Genomic DNA, 19,271 nt, shown 5'->3' with positions numbered 1-19,271 from the left:
GAGTATTTTGATGAGGGTCAGTTTTACACAATCCCACAATTCCAATTTGGTATAATTAAAATGGGACTCTCTCATGGTATTTTCATTACACAATCAGTATAAGTAGCCTGGCCCTACTTAAAATTCTAGTGGTATTGCTTTCTTCAGTGGAGGCACTTGATAAATCCCAGTTAATCTTTGCACAATTTACGTTGCTATAAGATACTTTAAAACAGGATCTTTTCAGTCACATTCATCCTAATGACTCTGAAGTACAAACATACTAAAACTATTAACTTATTGGATGAATTCAGAGAGCCACATAGAATTATTAATTATATCCATCACAGATTTATTTGTCCTAATTTCATTTTTCATTTGCTTTGCTTGGAATCCAATTGAAGGTGTGCAGAACCGTTAGATTAGATTCGCTACAGTGTGGAAACAGGCCATTCAGCCCAACAAGTCCACATCACCCCTTGAAGCATCCCACCCAGACCCATTCACCTATAATCCACACACCCCTGAACACTACCGGCAATTTAGCATGGCCGATCCACCTAGCCTGCACATCTTTGGACTGTGGGAGGAAACCGGAGCACCTGGAGGAAACTCAGGGAGACACGGTGAGAATGTGCAAACTCCACACAGACAGTCGCCCGAGGCTGGAATCGAACCCGGGTCTCTGGAGCTGTGAGGCTGCAGTGCTAACCACTGAGCCACCGTGCCGCCTTTAGTTACTACCTCTCTTTAGGTGGGAGCATGCGATGATGAATTCTTCTGGGAGTGGTTTTCACCTAATCCACTACATAATCCATTAGTTTACCTGTTAGAATTTCCAGACACTTCTTTTGGTAACTCACATTGAAAGTATGCAGGGTTACACTCAGTAAACTGCAGAACAGCTCATACAACACCTTTATTTATCCCATCTTCACTATAAAGGTCATCATGAAGATCCCACACTCTAAATCTCAGCCTTTACCTGAGACACAGTAACCCTTGGGTTAAACTCACTGCCTGTCATCTCTCTCTAACCAGAGAGCAGTCTAATTATCTTTTGGGACTGTGACGATTTTACTTACGTTTATCCCAAATTTAACAAAACTATTTCAAGTGTAGTCATCTCATTATCCTTACAATTGTAATGTATTTCAATAAGACATTTTGTTCCCTATCCATCTGTCATTTACTTTTGTTGCAACTTAACAGGAAACAGAGAGTACCAATGACCAGATGTTTTTCAGACTGAAAGCAGGTATGTAATAGGCCAGGGATTGGCATTATACACAACCCAAACATCTACGCATAGGGCACAATTTCAAAATTTTTGGAGGACACAACTTGCAAGCATTGTGAATGTCAGGAGTATAATGATAAAGGCCATAGATAATAAAATGTGAGGCTGGATGAACACAGCAGGCCAAGCAGCATCTCAGGAGCACAAAAGCTGACGTTTCGGGCCTAGACCCTTCATCAGAGATCCTCTCTGATGAAGGGTCTAGGCCCGAAACGTCAGCTTTTGTGCTCCTGAGATGCTGCTTGGCCTGCTGTGTTCATCCAGCCTCACATTTTATTATCTTGGAATTCTCCAGCATCTGCAGTTCCCATTATCTCCAAGGCCATAGATAACTTGGCATCATGGACAGACAATTCTTTCTCTCTATTCTTGTATGTGATGTGGTGACCACTGGCAAGGCTAGCATTTGTTGCTTAGCCCTAATTTCTCGTGAACTTATTGGCTGCCTAGACCATTCCAGACAGAAAATAAGAATCAACCTCATTACTATTGGAATCAAATGTAGACCAGACCAGGTAAGGATGGCAGATTTCCTTCCCTACAAGCCATTTGTGAGCCTGATAGGTTTTACGGCAACTGACAACGGCTTTATGGTCATTATTAGTGTCGCTAGCTTCCAATTCCAGATTTTATGAATTTGATTTTAAATTTCACCAGCTGCTGCCATGGTGGTTCGTTTCATAGAACATAGAACATAGAAAAGTACAGCACAGTACAGGCCCTTCTGCCCACGATGTTGTGCCGTGGAATAATCCTATTCCAAAAATAAAATAACCTAACCTACATTCCCCTCAGTTCACTGCTGTCCATGTGCATATCCAGCAGTCGCTTAAATGTCACTAATGACTCCGCTTCCATGACTACCACTGGTAAACTATTCCGTGCGCTCACAACTCTCTGGGTAAAGAACCTCCCTCTGACATCTCCTCCATACCTTCCTCCTAACACCTTAAAACTATGACCCCTCGTGGCAGTCAATCCTGCCCTGGGGAAAAGTCTCTGGCTATCGACTCTATCCATGCCTCTCATTACCTTGTACACCTCAATCAGGTCACCTCTCGTCCTCCTTCTCCCCAGAGAGAAAAGTCTGAGCTCAGTCAACCTCTCCTCGTAAGACAAGCCCTCCAGTCCAGGCAACATCCTGGCAAACCTCCTTTGCACCCTCTCCAAAGCCTCCACATCTTTCCTATAATAGGGCGACTAGAACTGGACACAATATTCCAAGTGTGGTCTCACCAGGGTTTTGTAGAGCTGCAGCAAAACCTCGTGGCTCTTAAACTCGATCCCCCTGTTAATGAAAGCCAAAACGCCATATGCTTTCTTAACAACCTTATCCACCTGGACGGCAACTTTGAGGAAGCTATGCACTTGAACACCAAGATCCTGCTGTTCCTCCACACTGCCGAGAATCCTGCCTTTAATCCTATATTCAGCATTTAAGTTTGACCTTCCAAAATGCATCACTTCGCATTTATCCAGGTTGAACTCCATCTGCCATTTCTCAGCCCAGCTCTGCATATTGTCAATGTCTCGCTGAAGCCTGCAATAGCCCTCGATACTATCAACATTTTTTTAAAAATCAAAAACAAAACTCAAGAGCAATTAAACTGACCAGCAGCTGTTTTAAGTTTGTTGCTACAGCTATGCAATACGTCAAAATGTTAAAGATGAAAATGCTTGCCCACAGAAGAAATTCAAGTACTGCATACACATAGTCCATAAATTAAAGGTTCTTTTAAAGTTTCTTTCATATTAATTTGACAAATAAAATACTATTTACAAGACGTTTCCATCTTCTTCCCTGAGATTGGGCTCAGTCACAGCACACACAGGTTTATGTTTACTAAAAAACAGAACACATGCCTGATCAGAAATGGCTTATTGTTTTTCTTCCTTTTTTAAAATTCAAGTTTGGCAGGAGTTTGTTGGCGAGATACAGACACAAGGAGTGGAGGAAGGAGAGGGGTGGGGGCAGATGAGAGAGGCAGGAAGAGAGCGGGGCGCGCAGGGCAGGGGCACCAGACAGGGAGACAAGACAGTGCGCACTGTGGGGCAGGGAGACAAAACACAGATAGGGGAAAGGGGGAGGCAGACAGACAGACAAAAGGGGAGGGAGACAGACAGATGGAGGGAGGCGGAGACAGGCAGAGGGATGGAGGGAGGGGAGAGACACAAGAGAAACTGCAAAGAGGTATATATCGGAGGAGTTTTGGTAAAGCAGACAATTTGTGGTAATCCATAGGGATTTCTGGGCTGCCAGGTAAGTGTTTTTTTTTGGTCGATGTTTGAGCTGGCTGGAAGCCAGGGTAGTGAGAGGGGGTTTGAGAATGCCACACGAAAGAAATTCAATTCCCTGCACGTACAGTCTCAGGCACAGAGAACAGAGTATCAAGGTACCTTCCACATGCATCCTAACTAGCACACAGACTTGCTTCTTTGAAGAGACAGCATTCCTTTTGACAGGCTTGCTGAGAGAAACTAAGACCGACAGCATCAGTTTTTTTTTGCACACTTTAAGATTGCTCTGCACGTTTTCTGAAGAGTTACAGGGAATGCTACAGAGAAACTAAACCATTGACTAGCTTGAGAGACGGGGCAAAGTATTTGTCTGATTTGTCAAAGTAACACTCCACTATCTTCCTGAAATGGGAGGGGAGATTTAATGCAGAGAAGTATGAAATGATTTATTTTGGTAGGACATGCGAGGAGAGACAATATAAAATCAAGGTTGCAATTCTAAATGTAGTGCAGAAGAAGAGGCACCTGGGGTGTATGTGTTCAAGCCTGCTTGGAGAAGGAAAGATTGAGAGAAGATTTGCTGGAGGTATTCAAAATCATGATATGTCTTGGCAGAATTATTAGGGAGAAATTGTTTTCCCACTTGTGGAAGCATTTAGAACCAGAGGACACCAATTTAAAGTGATTGGCAAAAGAAGCAATGGTAAAATGAGGAAAACCTTTTCATGTAAATGGTTAAGATTTAAAATACATGAGAAGAGTATGGTTGAAACAGATTCAATCATGGATTTCAAAGGAATAAAGGAAAAATGTTCAAAGCTATAAGGGGGAATTGTAGAATCATACAGCACGGAAACAGGCCCTTCGGTCCAACCAGTCCATGCTGAACATAATCTCAAACTAATATAGTACCACCCACCTGCTCATGATCCATATCCCTGCAAATTCTGCAAATTGCTTTTGCAGAAAACAAACATAGATACATCAAGTCAAATGATCTCCATCTGTGCTATAACCATTCTATGATTCTGTCTGCAATATTTTAAATTAATCGACTGTTCTGCAACCGCCATTGCTTAGTCAATCTTTATATTTATAGATTTACAACAATTTGCAATGTTTTGGGAAATGAGTGCTATTTTCTATTTTTTTTTCGGCATAGTATAAACAAGGAGTGGAACTCCAGGGGTCAGTACTCCCAGAGAATGATGTTACTTCCAAAAGCAGTTTTCAGCTAACTAGCGACACTAATGCCATGGCCACAAACTTTACTTAAAGCTGTCAGCTTGAGCTGGCTCAATACATAGCGTTTAGCTGTCTGGGAAGGTTACTGGTTTGGATTCTACTCAGTGACTGAATTCAGGAAATAGCCCTATCCAGCAGTGAGTGTGTGCTGCCTTGTTGGAGTTGTTGTCTGACAGATAGGACATGAAACTGGAGAATTATCTGACAATGTAACAACATGGTAAAAATCACATTGCCATATCTAAAGTAAATCAAGGAGTTCCTCTAGTTTCTTATCCAACATTCTTCCATTTATACACTCTCAATGTAAAGAATGGCGGGTTATTCATCAAATTGTTGCTTGTGTGGGTCTTACTTGAAGCAAAAGAGGCTGCTGTGTCTCTCTATAACAAGGTAACATGATCATGTGTCATGATCAGACATTGCATGGTCAGCTCTTATTTGGTCAGAGCATCATGTGATCAAATTTTCAGAAATGGTGACAACCAGAGTTGGCAACCCTAGTTTGGAAATTTAACAGTTCAATAATGTGATTACGCTGAAAACATTGTTCTGTTTTTAAAACTTTGGATTTCACAGAGCTTATAATCTTAAAATGGCTAGGATGTTTACTGAGATGGATCCTGTTTATTTGCTGATAATAAAATGTGAGGCTGGATGAACACAGCAGGCTAAGCAGCATCTCAGGAGCACAAAAGCTGACGTTTCGGGCCTGGACCCTTCATCAGAGAAGGGGATGGGGTGAGGGCTCTGGAATAAATAGGGAGAGAGGGGGAGGCGGACCGAAGATGGACAGTAAAGAAGATAGGTGGAGAGAGTATAAGTGGGGAGGTAGGGAGGGGATAGGTCAGTCCAGGGAAGACGGACAGGTCAAGGAGGTGGGATGAGGTTAGTAGGTAGATGGGGGTGCGGCTTGGGGTGGGAGGAAGGGATGGGTGAGAGGAAGAACCGGTTAGGGAGGCAGAGACAGGTTGGACTGGTATTGGGATGCAGTGGGTGGGGGGGAAGAGCTGGGCTGGTTGTGTGGTGCACTGGGGGGACGGGACGAACTGGAGACCGCTTTGCAGAACACCTCCGCTCAGTTCGCAACAATCAACTGCACCTCCCAGTCGCAAACCATTTCCACTCCCCCTCCCATTCTCTAGATGACATGTCCATCATGGGCCTCCTGCACTGCCACAATGATGCCACCCGAAGGTTGCAGGAACAGCAACTCATATTCCGCCTGGGAACCCTGCAGCCTAATGGTATCAATGTGGACTTCACCAGTTTCAAAATCTCCCCTCCCCCTACTGCATCCCTAAACCAGCCCAGTTCGTCCCCTCCCCCCACTGCACCACACAACCAGCCCAGCTCTTCCCCCCCACCCACTGCATCCCAATACCAGTCCAACCTGTCTCTGCCTCCCTAACCGGTTCTTCCTCTCACCCATCCCTTCCTCCCACCCCAAGCCGCACCCCCAGCTACCTACTAACCTCATCCCACCTCCTTGACCTGTCCGTCTTCCCTGGACTGACCTATCCCGTCCCTACCTCCCCACCTATACTCTCTCCACCTATCTTCTTTACTCTCCATCTTCAGTCCGCCTCCCCCTCTCTCCCTATTTATTCCAGTTCCCTCTCCCCATCCCCCTCTCTGATGAAGGGTCCAGGCCCGAAACGTCAGCTTTTGTGCTCCTGAGATGCTGCTTGGCCTGCTGTGTTCATCCATTTTATTATCTTGGAATTCTCCAGCATCTGCAGTTCCCATTATCCCTGTTTATTTGCTGCTGTTTAGACAATGACTGTAAAATATTCAAAGAAATAATTGATGCCAATACCACATATGAACTTCTGCTTGTGCCATGCAGCCCTGACCCCAGTTAACCTGAGAGATTTTCAGATTTTGCTTTAGGCAGTGAGTTTAATTGGCAGTTTCACTTGATCTTTTATTTGCTCGCAGCCCTTGCCAACAACAATTAGAAGTGCTTACACTTCAAACTCAAGAATGCAACCATTCAGGTTCTGGCTTGTTTTGAGCCAACTTCATGTGCTTTAGTAACAACAGTCAAACACCACCAGCTGACACTGCTACACCCCTCCCCAAAAAGAAACTCATCCAGAGTCTCCAAATTCTGAGACATGAAAATGGGCTCACCCAGGAAATACGTTTGGAAGTATTGACAATGGGTAGGCCACTTTGGGAATACTGTGTTCATTTCTGGTCTTTCTGCTACAGGAATGATGTTGTTAAACTTGAAAAGGTTCAGAAAAGATTTACAAGGATGTTTTCGGGATTGGATGGTTTGAGCTGTGGGGAGAAGCTGAATAGGCCAGGGCTATCTTTCCCTGTACCGTAGGAGACTGAGAGGTCACCTTATCGAGGTTTATAAAATCATGAGGGGTGTGGATAGGAGGAATAACCAAGGTCTATTTCTGAGGGCAGGGGAATCCAGAACTGGAGGGCATAGGTTTAAGGTGAGAGGGGAAAGCCTTAAGTGGTATATGACAGGTAACTTTTCTCAAATCTGTGGAATGAGCTGCCAGAAGAAGTGGTGGAGGCTGGTACAATTACATCATCCAAAAGACATCTGGATGGGTATGTGAGTGAGAAGAGTTTAGAGGGATATAGGCCAAATACTAGAAACTGGGGCTAAATCATTTTAGAATATCTCATCGATGCAGACCAATGGGTATTTTTCTGTGCTGTACAACTCTCTGACTCTATGACTCTTTTAAAAGCCTTTTATCTTTGGCAAACAGGGTTAAGGAAAATCCCAAAGCCTTTTGTTCATACATAAGGAGCAAGAGGGCTACTAGATAAAGGGTTGGCCCACTCAATGACAAAGGAGGGAAGTTATGGGAGGAGTGAGAGAAAATGAGTGAGATTCTTAATGGGTACTTCGCATCGGTATTCACTGAGGAGAGGGACATGGCGGATGTTGAGGTTACTGTAGGTCAAGTCAGCATAAGGAGCGGGGAGGTGTTGGGTAGTGTAAAAGGCATTAGGGTAGACATGTCCCCAGGTCTGGATGGGATCTATCCCAGGTTACTGAGGGAAGCAAGAAAGGAAGTAGCTGGGTCCTTAACAGATATCTTTGCAGCATCCTTAAGCACAGGTGAGGTCCCAGACGACTAGAGAATTGTTAATGTTGCCCCTTGTTTAAGAAGTGGAGGAAAAATAATCCGGGTAATTATAGACCGGTAAGCCTGACGTCAGTGGTGGCGAAGCTGCTGGAGAAGATACTGAGGGATAGGATCTATTTCATTTGGAAGAAAATGGGCTTATTAGTGATAGGCAGCATGGTTTTGTGCAGGGAAGTTCATGTCTTACCAACTTGATGGAATTCTTTGAGGAAGCGACAAAGTTGCTAGATGAGGCAAGGTCTGTAGATGTCATATATGTAGACTTCAGTGAGGCATTTGATAAGGTTTCAAATGGTAGACTGATAGAGAAAGTGAAGTCGCATGGGGTCCAGGGTGTCCTAGCTAAATGGATAGAGAACTGGCTGGGCAACAGGAGAGAGAGAGTTGCAGTGAAAGGGAGTTTCTTAAAATGGAGAACTGTGACCAGTGGTGTTCCACAGGGATCAGTGTTAGGGCCACTATTGTTTGTGACACACATAAATGAACTGGAGAAAGGTATCGGTGGTTTGATTAACAAGTTTGAAGATGCCACTAAGATTGATGGAGTAGCAGATAGTGAAGGGGACTGTCAGAGAATGAGGCAGAATATAGATAGATTGGAGATTTGGGTGGAGAAATGCCAGATGGAGTTTAATCCAGGAAAATGCAAGGTGATGCATTTTGGAAGATCCAATTCAAGAGCGAACTATATGGTAAATGGAAAAGCCCTGGGGAAAATTGATGCACAGAGAGATCTGGGTGTTCGGGTCCACTGCAGCCTGAAGGTGGCAACCCAGGTGGGTAGAGTGGTCAAAAAGGCATACGGCATGCTTTCATTCATCGGATGGGGTATTGAGTACAAGAGTTGGCAGGTCATGTTACAGTTGTATAGGACTTTGGTTTGGCCACATTTGGAATACTGCGTACAGTTCTGGTCGCCACATTACCTAAAGGATGTGGATGCCTCAGAGAGGGTGCAGAGGAGGTTCATCAGGATGTTGCCTGGTATGGAGGGCACTAGCTATGAAGAGAAGTTGAGTAGATTAGGATTATTTACATTAGAAAGATGGAGGTTGAGGGGGGACCTGATTGAGGTCTACAAAATCATGAGAGGTATAGACAGGGTGGATAGCAAGAAGCTTTTTTCCCAGAGTGGGAGACTCAATTACTAGGGGTTACGATTTCAAGTTGAGAGGGGAAAAGTTTAAGGGAGATATGCGTGGAAAGTTCTTTACGCAGAGGGTGGTGGGTGCCTGGAACGCGTTGCCAGCGGAGGTGGTAGAGGCAGGCACGATAGCATCATTTAAGATGTATCTCGACAGATACATGAATGGGCAGGGAGCAGAGGGATACAGATCCTTGGAAAATAGGCGACAGGTTTAGAAAGAGGATCTGGATCGGTGTGGCTTGGAGGGCCGAAGGGCCTGTTCCTGTGCTGTAATTTTCTTTGTTCTTTGTTCTTTGACTCAAGGGGAAAGAAACGTTTTGGAGGATTGATGAAAACCAGCTCTTCATTGAGATCTGAAAGCTAAGTATCGGGTTTCTATTTAAAATTTTAAAAATGCTAATCAGCAGGTTATTTATTCAGAATCCGTCAGCCTCCAAAATGACAGATCGGAGTTCCACATAACTGATCTTACTTAAGTACATCTATTTCCTGGTTTACCAAAAGTAATACCTGTTAATGGTGAAATGAAGGTACTGGCATTTGCACTGACTGTGCCCTTGAACTAAACAAACATAAACCAAGTAGAGCTCACCTTTGTGCAGTGATTTGACATTAAAGCACATGGAACACTTACTACATTGTATTGCTTTAACAAAAATGTGTTTATATATGTATGCCAAATAAAAATTATATTGAGACAAAGTGAGAAGGGAGATGAAGTCTGTGAAGTAATTTGGCAAGCTGATGAACCCAATACGAGAATTGACATTGAATATCAACTGCTGCCTGAGATATTTATAACAACCTCGTCATTCTAACTGTTTGGAACTCAGACTGCACTCCAGTTAAATTCCAATGCAGACCGCTAAAATAGTTAGAGTGTAGTTGCACGCAGCATTTCAATTGACGACTACGTATGCCAGTTTGGCAAACAATTTGCACATTTAGTTGAGTGAAATAAGCACAGACTGCTAGGTAAATTTCAGTAAATTGGCATTACTTTGAACCTTTTGAGTATCAGGCAGTTGAACCCAGTTTACCATGAGCAGTTAGGTAGAAGCGCTGGAGCTTTGAATGAAGAAGGAATGATTGATTGCTCTAGGCCAAAATAACTGGCGTATTGTTCTGGTCAGTGCACAACAAATGCTGAAACTGATTTTATATCGACAGCTTAAATGTCTTTGTGTTTCCACTGCAGTGGTATAAAATTGAAATGCGTGTATGTATAAATTGTTAGAGCTATTATTAATGTTATAACTTTTATTCCAGAATTCTCATTTTTAATTGTTTTCTATTCAAGATATAAACATTAGATGTTCTCCAAAGAGCATTGTCCAAAATATTCCAAGCTGCCTTCCTTGCCGAAAATTGTGTTATCACAACAGCAGCTCCTTATTTGTGAAAGTTGGAATCTCACGGAACAACATCCATGAAATTCCAGATCTCCTCCAACTCTTCATGGTGAGTAAATTCAAAGCTCCTCATCCACACATTGGAAAACATTGAAGATCTATCTTGATTGTAGGTTTAAGCTGTATAACTGTGCCATGAAATGGACAGTTAGTACACACCCACACGTAAATATTTCACTCAATGGGCATGTGTCCTGGTGACAGTGATAGAATAAATTTAAATTGCTTTCCTCTGTGTTAGATGATGGTGAATTCAGGGATGGATTGTTACCCTCCTGGAACGGTGTGAGCCATTGCAAGAAAGACCGTAGGCCATAAGACCATAAGACATAGGAGCAGAAATTAGGCCATTGAATCTGCTGTACTATTCAATCATGGCTGACAAATTCCTCAACCCCATTCTCCTGCTTTCTCCCCATAATCCTTGATCCTCTCGACAATGAAGAACCTATCTATGACACGCAAACAGAAGTTGCTGGAAAAGCTAAGCAGGTCTGGCAGCAGAATCTTCTGAGGAACGGTCATCGGACCTTAAACATTAACTCTGATTTTCTCTTCACAGAAGCTGCCAGACCTGCTGAGCTTTTCCAGCAACTTCTGTTTGTGTTCCTGATTTACAGCATCCACAGTTCTTTTGGTTTTTATTAAGAGCTTATCTATCTCTGTCTTAAATATATTCAATGATCTAACCTCCACAGCCTTCTGAGGCTGTGAATTCTAAAGATTCACCACTCTCTGGCTGAAGAAGTTTCTCTTTATCCCTGATCTAAAAGTTTTTCCCTTTACTCGAAAGCTGTACCCTTGGGTCCTAGTCTCTCTTATTAATGGAAACATCTTCCCAACATCCACTCTGTCCAGGCCATTCAGTATTCTGTAAGTTTCAGTTAGATTCTCCCTCATCCTTCTAAACTCCATCAAGCATAGACCTAGAGTCCTCAAATGTTGCTCATATGCTCCTGGGACCATTCTCATGAACCTCCTGTGAACCCACTCCAGGGCCAGTACATCCTTCCTGAGGATCTCCAGCACTGGCCTCTTTTTAGCAGAGGATTAATGGATGTCTCTACTGCCTGTAGAAGAGAAGTAAATAGTTGTCCATGAGGGATTTTAAAAAATTGTTCGGTTAAAGATTGAGTTAGCCCTGGTGGTAATGAGAGAACTGTGCAGCCCTGAACAGTGAATCTCTCCATTTCTCTGTGACTGGTTGTAATTTCCTCCACCTAACTCAAGAACATACACCTCATATGGAGTGTGGAGCCCCGTCACCAGTCCTGGCACATTTGGCCTGGTTGTATGTCAATTTTCCTTGCAATGAGATAAAGGTAGAGATTGAATATCATGCATTTGGATGGAAGAGCCATTAACAATGATGCAGGAACAGGAGAGGTGGTGAGGTGCCCCCAGTGACTGGGTACAAAGCACAGAGTGTGGGCAAGGTTAGCAATTTGGGAGGATCTGGTGGATGAAAGTCATTCAGCATGCAACAGTGACAGTTGTAGCCCACGATCTTTGGTGAAATGTATGCGCAGCATCAACATTACAGCGAGTGGTGGCCCTATGAACGTATGGTAACAGAGAGAAGATGATGTCAATTGTATAGTGGAAAAGACATTGATATACTTCCTGAAATGTTATACATTCCTTTTAACCTGAGGCGTATTACTGACACGGGATGTTATTCTCATACCAGGCTGCTGAGTCTCCTGGCCTCCTCTGGTGGTCAACAGAATAAAGCACTGCTTCCTCTCCACCATTGCCTCCAGGGCCCCATCAGTGAAACAGAGTGCCAATGCCCCTTCCTGACCATGACTTAAATTATAATGGTTTAGCATCACAGTGAGATGGGAAACTCCTAGCTTGCAGCTCCTGATGTGGTGAGAAGCTGAACTCTAAATACAGCACCAGATATGGCACGAAGGCTGAAAGATCCTGACAGACCTGAGCACCTCTGACTCTCTTCCCACATGTGCCATAAGAAGGACACCACAGAGCCCGACTGCATATTGAATGAGGTGAAGAAGAGTGAAAAACTACATGAGTAAAGTCACTCTGAGTCACAGTAGGCAAGTATCTGTGGATCTCACTTTGACAAAATACTTTGCCTCAAATTAGAAAAATTCAGTCCAAATCTCACTCCAGAGATTTAAACAGATGATAGGTGAACAGCTAACAAAATGTGTTTTGAGATTATCACATTTTGTTTGACAATATTATTACAAATGTTTATGAAGAAATAATTATTCAGATTAATACAGAATATTCTAGATCAGGAATATCCGAAGAAGGGTCCCAACCTGAAAAGTCAGTTTTCCTGCTCCTCTGATGCTGCCTGGCCTGCTGTGTTCATCCAGCTCCACACTGTGTTATATTTATATGTGAGTGTGTTTTGTGCGTGCATTTTGGGTTATTTAAAGATGTGATCATTAATCTTTCCATATTACAAGTTATGTGTGCCAATCAGTTCTATATCTTCATTGAATGTATTTTGTTTTATAATAAATCAATAATTATATGGTAATGAGGAAATTCTTGGTTGAAGCATCTTTTCATGCTATGTTCAAAGTCGAGAAAGCATGCAATTATCTACATAAAAGCCACAACTCACCTTGTTAATATTCAGTTTCCTATCCCACAAAAGCAGAGAACAAGCTTGAAGCACACACCTGCATGGCAGGGTGGACCAGCAAAAAGCATTGAGAGGCTGTTGTAAGGACAGAGGGATTTACAGATTAAACTAGGTTGCATTGCAATGTTCCTCACACTATCCTACAGGGCACACTCCCAGCATGCTCACAATATCCATTCCTTGCCTAATCTTGGCTTGCTGCGCTCTGATTTCTAGTGTGTAGGTGCTTTGTACCAGAGCCAAACACTAACAGTAATGACCTACTAAAGTGCTTTTCTTGCATATACAGGCAGATATTTGCTTGTCATTAGGGAACATCACACCAAACGTGACAACCTAACACCTAAAGCATATGCCAGCTCCCTGCACACTTATTCAACCAAACAGCCACGTCAGAAAATGTGTAGATCTAGACCCCAGTCCAGTCAAGGGAAGGATCTGCTTAGTACAACAGTCACTGACACAGTCTACACACAGTCCAAACTTACTGTCAGGGCATCTGTCCGACTACAGTTCAGGCAGCGGGCAACAGTCAGTCCTGTCATGCCAGTCCAATGCCAGTGTGCTGTTGGTCAGAAGAATTGTACACCACCAATGGAGAAGCTGCAAACACAGAGTTAGTTACAGGTTAGTTACGTCTAGGGGCTGCTCACCAAATTCAGTCAGAGGCCCGGGCTGAATGCAAACTTGTGGGAGCAGCCATTGATTGTGCAGGGGAAAGCCTGTGCAGGGGAGACTGTTTGGGCAAAGGGAAGATTATTGCCCAAGAGTTGAAGGAATCAAGGCTGATGGAGGAAACAGAGAAGCAGATGTAGAGGTGAAAATAAGGGCAGTGACAGGGGAACTGCAAGGAGTATTGGGTTCGGGTATAACGGCTTTAGAGGAATGGTAAGCTACAAGGGGGTGTTAGTTATTGATAATGATCAGCATTCATGGCCTCCAGAGAACGAGTGTAGAAGTCCACTGAGGGCATCATGAAGATGTAATGTCAAGGTTTAGGGAGCAGGGAGGATCGTTTCAGATGAAGTTCAATATGGTATGTTTGCTGCGGATGGTAAGAAATGGACTGCCGGGGTACCCATGGGAGAAGTGGACATGGAGGCTCTGGGAAAAGTACCTAGTGACTAGGTGGGGCACTTGCTGATGGTATCCCTCACAACCTGTGTTCCCTGCTATCACTTGCTATTCTTCAGATGCAAAATGCAACAACAAAATGGCTGGGGTAACGCCCAGTGCCGGGTGAGGTCAGTTTGATAAGTGGAAGTGTAGGATCCACTGCTGGGAAGCTCATCCAGTATAGCCCAGACAGAATGTACCACATCATCCTAGCATGCTGTGCTCTGCACAATCAGAGCAGACAACAAAATGAAGTGATACTGAGGAACCAAGAGAACAGGAGCAGTCTGGCCAAGGAGAAGGGTAAGGGTGCTGGGGAAGAGGAAGCTTTCCTTGTGATTGGCAGAAATCAGCTACATTGGGTACTACAAGCTAGACAAGACCAACAGACATCTGGTTCCAGTCGATGAAAACAAGCAATCATGCAATGTACAATAGTTGCAGACCCTGCTCTAACTCTGATAGCTCAAGGTTTAATGAAGGCAGTACATGGGGGAAGAGCATCCAGAGGATAGATCATTCATTTAAATATTTTTTAATGACACTGAGCTTCCCAGCAGTGGATCCTACACTTTCACTCATTAAACTGACCTCAACTGCACGGGGCATCACCCCAGCCATTTTGTTCTTGCATTTTGCACCTGAAGAATGGTAAGTGAGAGCAGGGAACACAGGTTGTGAGGGTTACCATCAGCAAGAGCCCCATCTATTCACTAGGTATTCTTCCCAGAGCCTCCATGTCTACTTTTCCCCATGCATACCCTGGTAGCCCATTTCTTACCATCCACAGCAAACCTACCATTTTCAACTTGATTGACCAGTTTATCCAGGCTGCCTGAAACCTGGAAGTTGAATTAAGTTAGGGACATCCTGAGAAGCAAGTGTCTTAAGATAATGTCCCTGCCTCTCATCCAGAAGGCCTGGTTTCAATCTCCAATTTCAATCTTCCTACTCCAGAGATGGGTGATTGCAAATCTAAACAAGCTATTATAAGAAAAAGCAAGTGAATTATTATTTTTTTAATATTGCTTTTCCACGCAACTGAACATTTTTTCCCTATTACTGAATAACCAATGGGTTTTTTTCACCTATTAACCATCTCCAGCAATTTTCTGATTGGTTAATGTACATGCAAATCCCTTAAAGGGCAATGCAGGCCATCAGGGGAAGAGGTAGGGAGAGAAGGAGTGGGTATCAAATGCCTTAATATAAATTGATGAACTAGAAACACGGGTGATTTAATGGAGCTGATTTAATAGGTGAACATTGTCGCAGGAGATATGGTTAATTGGAGGAAACAGTTTCTTTGCGTGTGATAACAATTCTGAACATAAAAAGAAAGAAAGCAAGTGTCTTTACAGCATGGCTTGGGGGCTAAGAGGAGAAGGGGGTTTCCCCGGGCAGAATCACCCAGCTCACTCCAAGATTACTCTTTTGCTTTGGATAGGAACACACCTTCCATCATCAGATTTCTGTGGATAAATAAATAAATGCAATGCCATTTATGAGACATCATGCAACAGAACTTATTATAAAAAGTCCATAACATTACATTGAATCCTCTGAAAAGAATAGAAAAAAGAGATTTGCAAAAAATCCCCAGGAATTGAAAGATTAGGCTCTCTCAAATTAAATCTTCGAAAGGTGCTGACAATAGACTCCTGATTCCTCAAAGCCTGTCCACCATCTACAAGGGTCAAGTTAGGAGTGTTTTGGAATACTCTCCATCTGCCTGATGTAGCTCCAATGACTTCCAAGCAGCTTGACACCATCCCAGTGCTCAATTGATTGGCACCACATCCAACATCTTCAGCATTCAATGCGCGCACCAGGGATGCTGAGTAGCAGCAGCATGTGCTTTGTACAAGATGCACTGCAACAACTCAACAACATTGAGCAAAATGGCGATGGCTTTTATAAGTCTCCACGGAAGCCAGACCATTATCCACAAATTCAGCAGATAGGTAAGAAGACATTGCTTACTCTGAAGATCCAGTGTACTACAGGTAGAAGATTCTTGTTTCAGGACGGCAGTAATCTGCCATCATAGACATTCATGAGATTGACGGTCACTAATGATATTAGTAGACAATGATCTGAGTTAACAGGAACAAATCATCTGCAAAGGCAACTCTGGAGATCAAGGGATATCCAGAGAAGGAATGAACCAAGAACCAGATTTAGTCGTGATGATATCCTCCATACAGACATCCAGGACATAAAAGATCATCCAACAGTGAAATGATTTTGACAAGAATAGATTCAAGGTTAATAATCCTCAAGATAATGACTGACTAATCTTCCAAGTTTGAAAAGTGCACAATTGGGAAGAATTATGAAACCTCCAGATCGCCTGAACTTGTGAGGTCAGATACCTGAGGAATGATGGGTAGCGGTAAATATAAATTATTTAAATACCAAACATACAACATAGAACATAGAACAGTACAGCACAGTATAGGCCCTTCAAGCCACAATGTTATGCCAAACTTTTACCCAAAACCTAAGGTCTATCTAACCTCCACCCTGACCTTATACTATCATCCATATGTCTATCTAATAGCCGCTTAAATGCCCCTAATGAGGCCAACTCCAATACCCTCTCCGGCAACACATACCACACCACTACTATTCTCTGTGTAAAGAACCTACCTCTGACGTCTCCCCTATATCTACCTCCACTCACTTTAAAACTATGCCCCCTCATAATAGCTACTTTCACCTTAGGAAAAAGTCTTTGGCTGTCCACTCTATCTATACGTCTGATCATTCTGTACACCTCTATCAAGTCGCCTCTCATCCTTCAATGTTCTAAAGAGAAAAGCCTCTCAACCTTTCCTCGTAAGACCTTCTGTCCATTCAAGGCAACATTCTGGTAAATTTCTTCTGTACCTTTTCCAACACTTTCACATCTTTCCTGTAATGGAGCGACCAGAACTGGACACAATACTCAAGATGTGGCTAAACCAGGCTTTTGTATAGCTGAAGCATAACTTCACGGCTCTTGAACTCAATCCCTCCACTAATGAAAGCTAACTCACCATGTGCCTTCTTAACAATTCTATCCACCTGGGTGGCAGCTTTCAGGGAACTGTGGACATGAACCCCAAGATCCCTCCGCTCCTCCACACTGCCAAGAATCTTTCCGTTAACCCTGTATTCTGTTTTCAAGTTTGTCCTTTCAAAATGAATCACCTCACACTTTTCAGGGTTAAACTCCATCTGCCACTTCTCAGGTCTGCTCTGCATCCTATCAATGTCGCTTTGTAACCTAGAACAGCCCTCCACACTGTCCACAACTCGACCCACGTTCGTATCGTCCATGAACTTGCTAATCCACCTTCTTAAACGCCTTACCTAAATCCATGTATACCACATCCACTGCTCCACCTTCATCCACATGTTTGGTCACCTCTTCAAAGAATTCAATAATGTTTGTGGGGCATGATCTACCCCTCACAAATCCACGCTGACTATCACAAATCAAATTGTGCCTTTCCAAGTGACCATAAATCCTATCTCTCAGAGCCCTTTCCAATAATTTGTACACAACTGACATAGGACTAACTGTCCTGTAATTTCCAGGGTTATCCCTATTCCCTTTTTTGAACAAGGAAATGACATTCGCCTCTTTCCAATCTTCTGGCACTATACCCGTGTTAAGTGAGGACGAAAAGATCATCACCAAAGGGTCTGCGATCTCGCCCCTCACTTCCCATAGAATCCTTGGATAAATTCCATCAGGCCCGGGGAACTTATCTATCTTCAAGTTCTTCAAAATTCCTAGTACATCTTCCCTACAAACATCCACATGCTCCAGCCTACCAGCCTGTTTCACACTGTCCTCCTCTATAACCATGTCCCCCTCAGTTGTGAATACCAAAGAAAAGAATTCAATAAGGACCTCTCCTATCGATTTAGGTTCCGTGCACAAATTCCCTTTACAATCCTTGATCGGGCCTACCCTTTCTCTGGTCATTCTCTTATTCCTCAGCTACTTGTAAAAAGCCTTGGAGCTTTCCTTGATCCTACCTGCCAAGGTTTTCTCATGCCCCCTTATCGTTCTCCTAAGCCCTTTCTTCAGCTCCTTCCTGGCTAACTTGTATCCCTCTAGAGACTTTTCCATTCCTTGTTTCCTAAACCTTATATAAGTCTCCTTCTTCTTCTTAACCAGTCATTTGACCTCTCTTGAGAACCAAAACTCCCTCACTCAACTGCATCATCCCTGCCTACTAGGGACAAACATATTGAGCACATGCAGTATGCATTCCTTAAACAATCTCCACATTTCAATGGTGCTCTTCCCTGACAGCACTTGTTCCAATTTTATATTACCCAGTTCTTGCCTAACAGAATTATAATTACCCTTCCCCCAATTATAAACCTCACCCTGCTGTATGTACCTATCCATTTCCATGACTATTGTAAAAGTAACAAGAGTTATGATCGCTACTGCCAAAATGCTCCAACAGGTCTAACACTTGGATATATAGATATATAAGTATTAACTATGAGAACAGAAGTTTGTAAGATATTGCTTAAGGTTCTGATTCTGAAAGAATAGTAATGAAGTTGCACTAAGGTCCATCCAATCTGAAATGTTATATAATCTTTGCAAGTTAAGAAGACACAGTCTGGCATGAGATGCTCATAGAGACAGATACTTTCTTGTTGACTTCTGATAGTCTTTGTAATTACTCTTTACTTGCCAATGTAACTTGTACCCATTGCTTTCATGTGAGAAATTGTATTTCCCCCAACATCAAACAACCAGTGGGTAATACTGCAATAGAATAACGTCAATGTGCTTCTTCACTCTGCCAGCATAAGTGCCACCATTTTTTCTCTAAACCTTCACACTCACTCTATCTCTGCTACTTCACTCAATTCTCACCAAGGCACATGCTCAGTCAGTTTCACATTGCCTGCAACACCTTCCCTCACACACTCTCACTACTCCAACCCTGATTACACTAACCCTGCATGCCCTCTGCGCTGCAAGCTCAGCCTCTCAGGACACCTTCCCACATGCACCAACAGCAACAGCTGTGCCAGTCACTTTCATTTCCCTTAATACCTGCCT

At 43.2% G+C, this 19,271-nt stretch overlaps 1 long non-coding RNA gene across 2 annotated transcripts in view; it reads left to right on the top strand.

Moving 5' to 3' along the window:
- The window catches only part of LOC125455703 (uncharacterized), a 78,103-nt gene that overhangs the window by 38,672 nt on the left and 20,160 nt on the right, over positions 1–19,271 (top strand). Inside the window, exons 1-2 of one of the 2 annotated variants that reach the window (XR_007248291.2) lie at positions 6,827–6,930; positions 9,338–10,495. This is a non-coding gene — a long non-coding RNA (uncharacterized LOC125455703). Of the gene's footprint in view, positions 1–6,826; positions 6,931–9,337; positions 10,496–19,271 lie in introns of those variants that run through there. The other variant, XR_007248292.2, reaches the window with a different exon arrangement.

This window comes from Stegostoma tigrinum, chromosome 10, assembly GCF_030684315.1.
Source record: "Stegostoma tigrinum isolate sSteTig4 chromosome 10, sSteTig4.hap1, whole genome shotgun sequence".
In the NCBI taxonomy this organism is placed as follows: Eukaryota; Metazoa; Chordata; class Chondrichthyes; order Orectolobiformes; family Stegostomatidae; genus Stegostoma; species Stegostoma tigrinum.
Note: the sequence above shows the minus strand (reverse complement) of the source record. Positions and strands in the feature narration are given on the sequence as shown.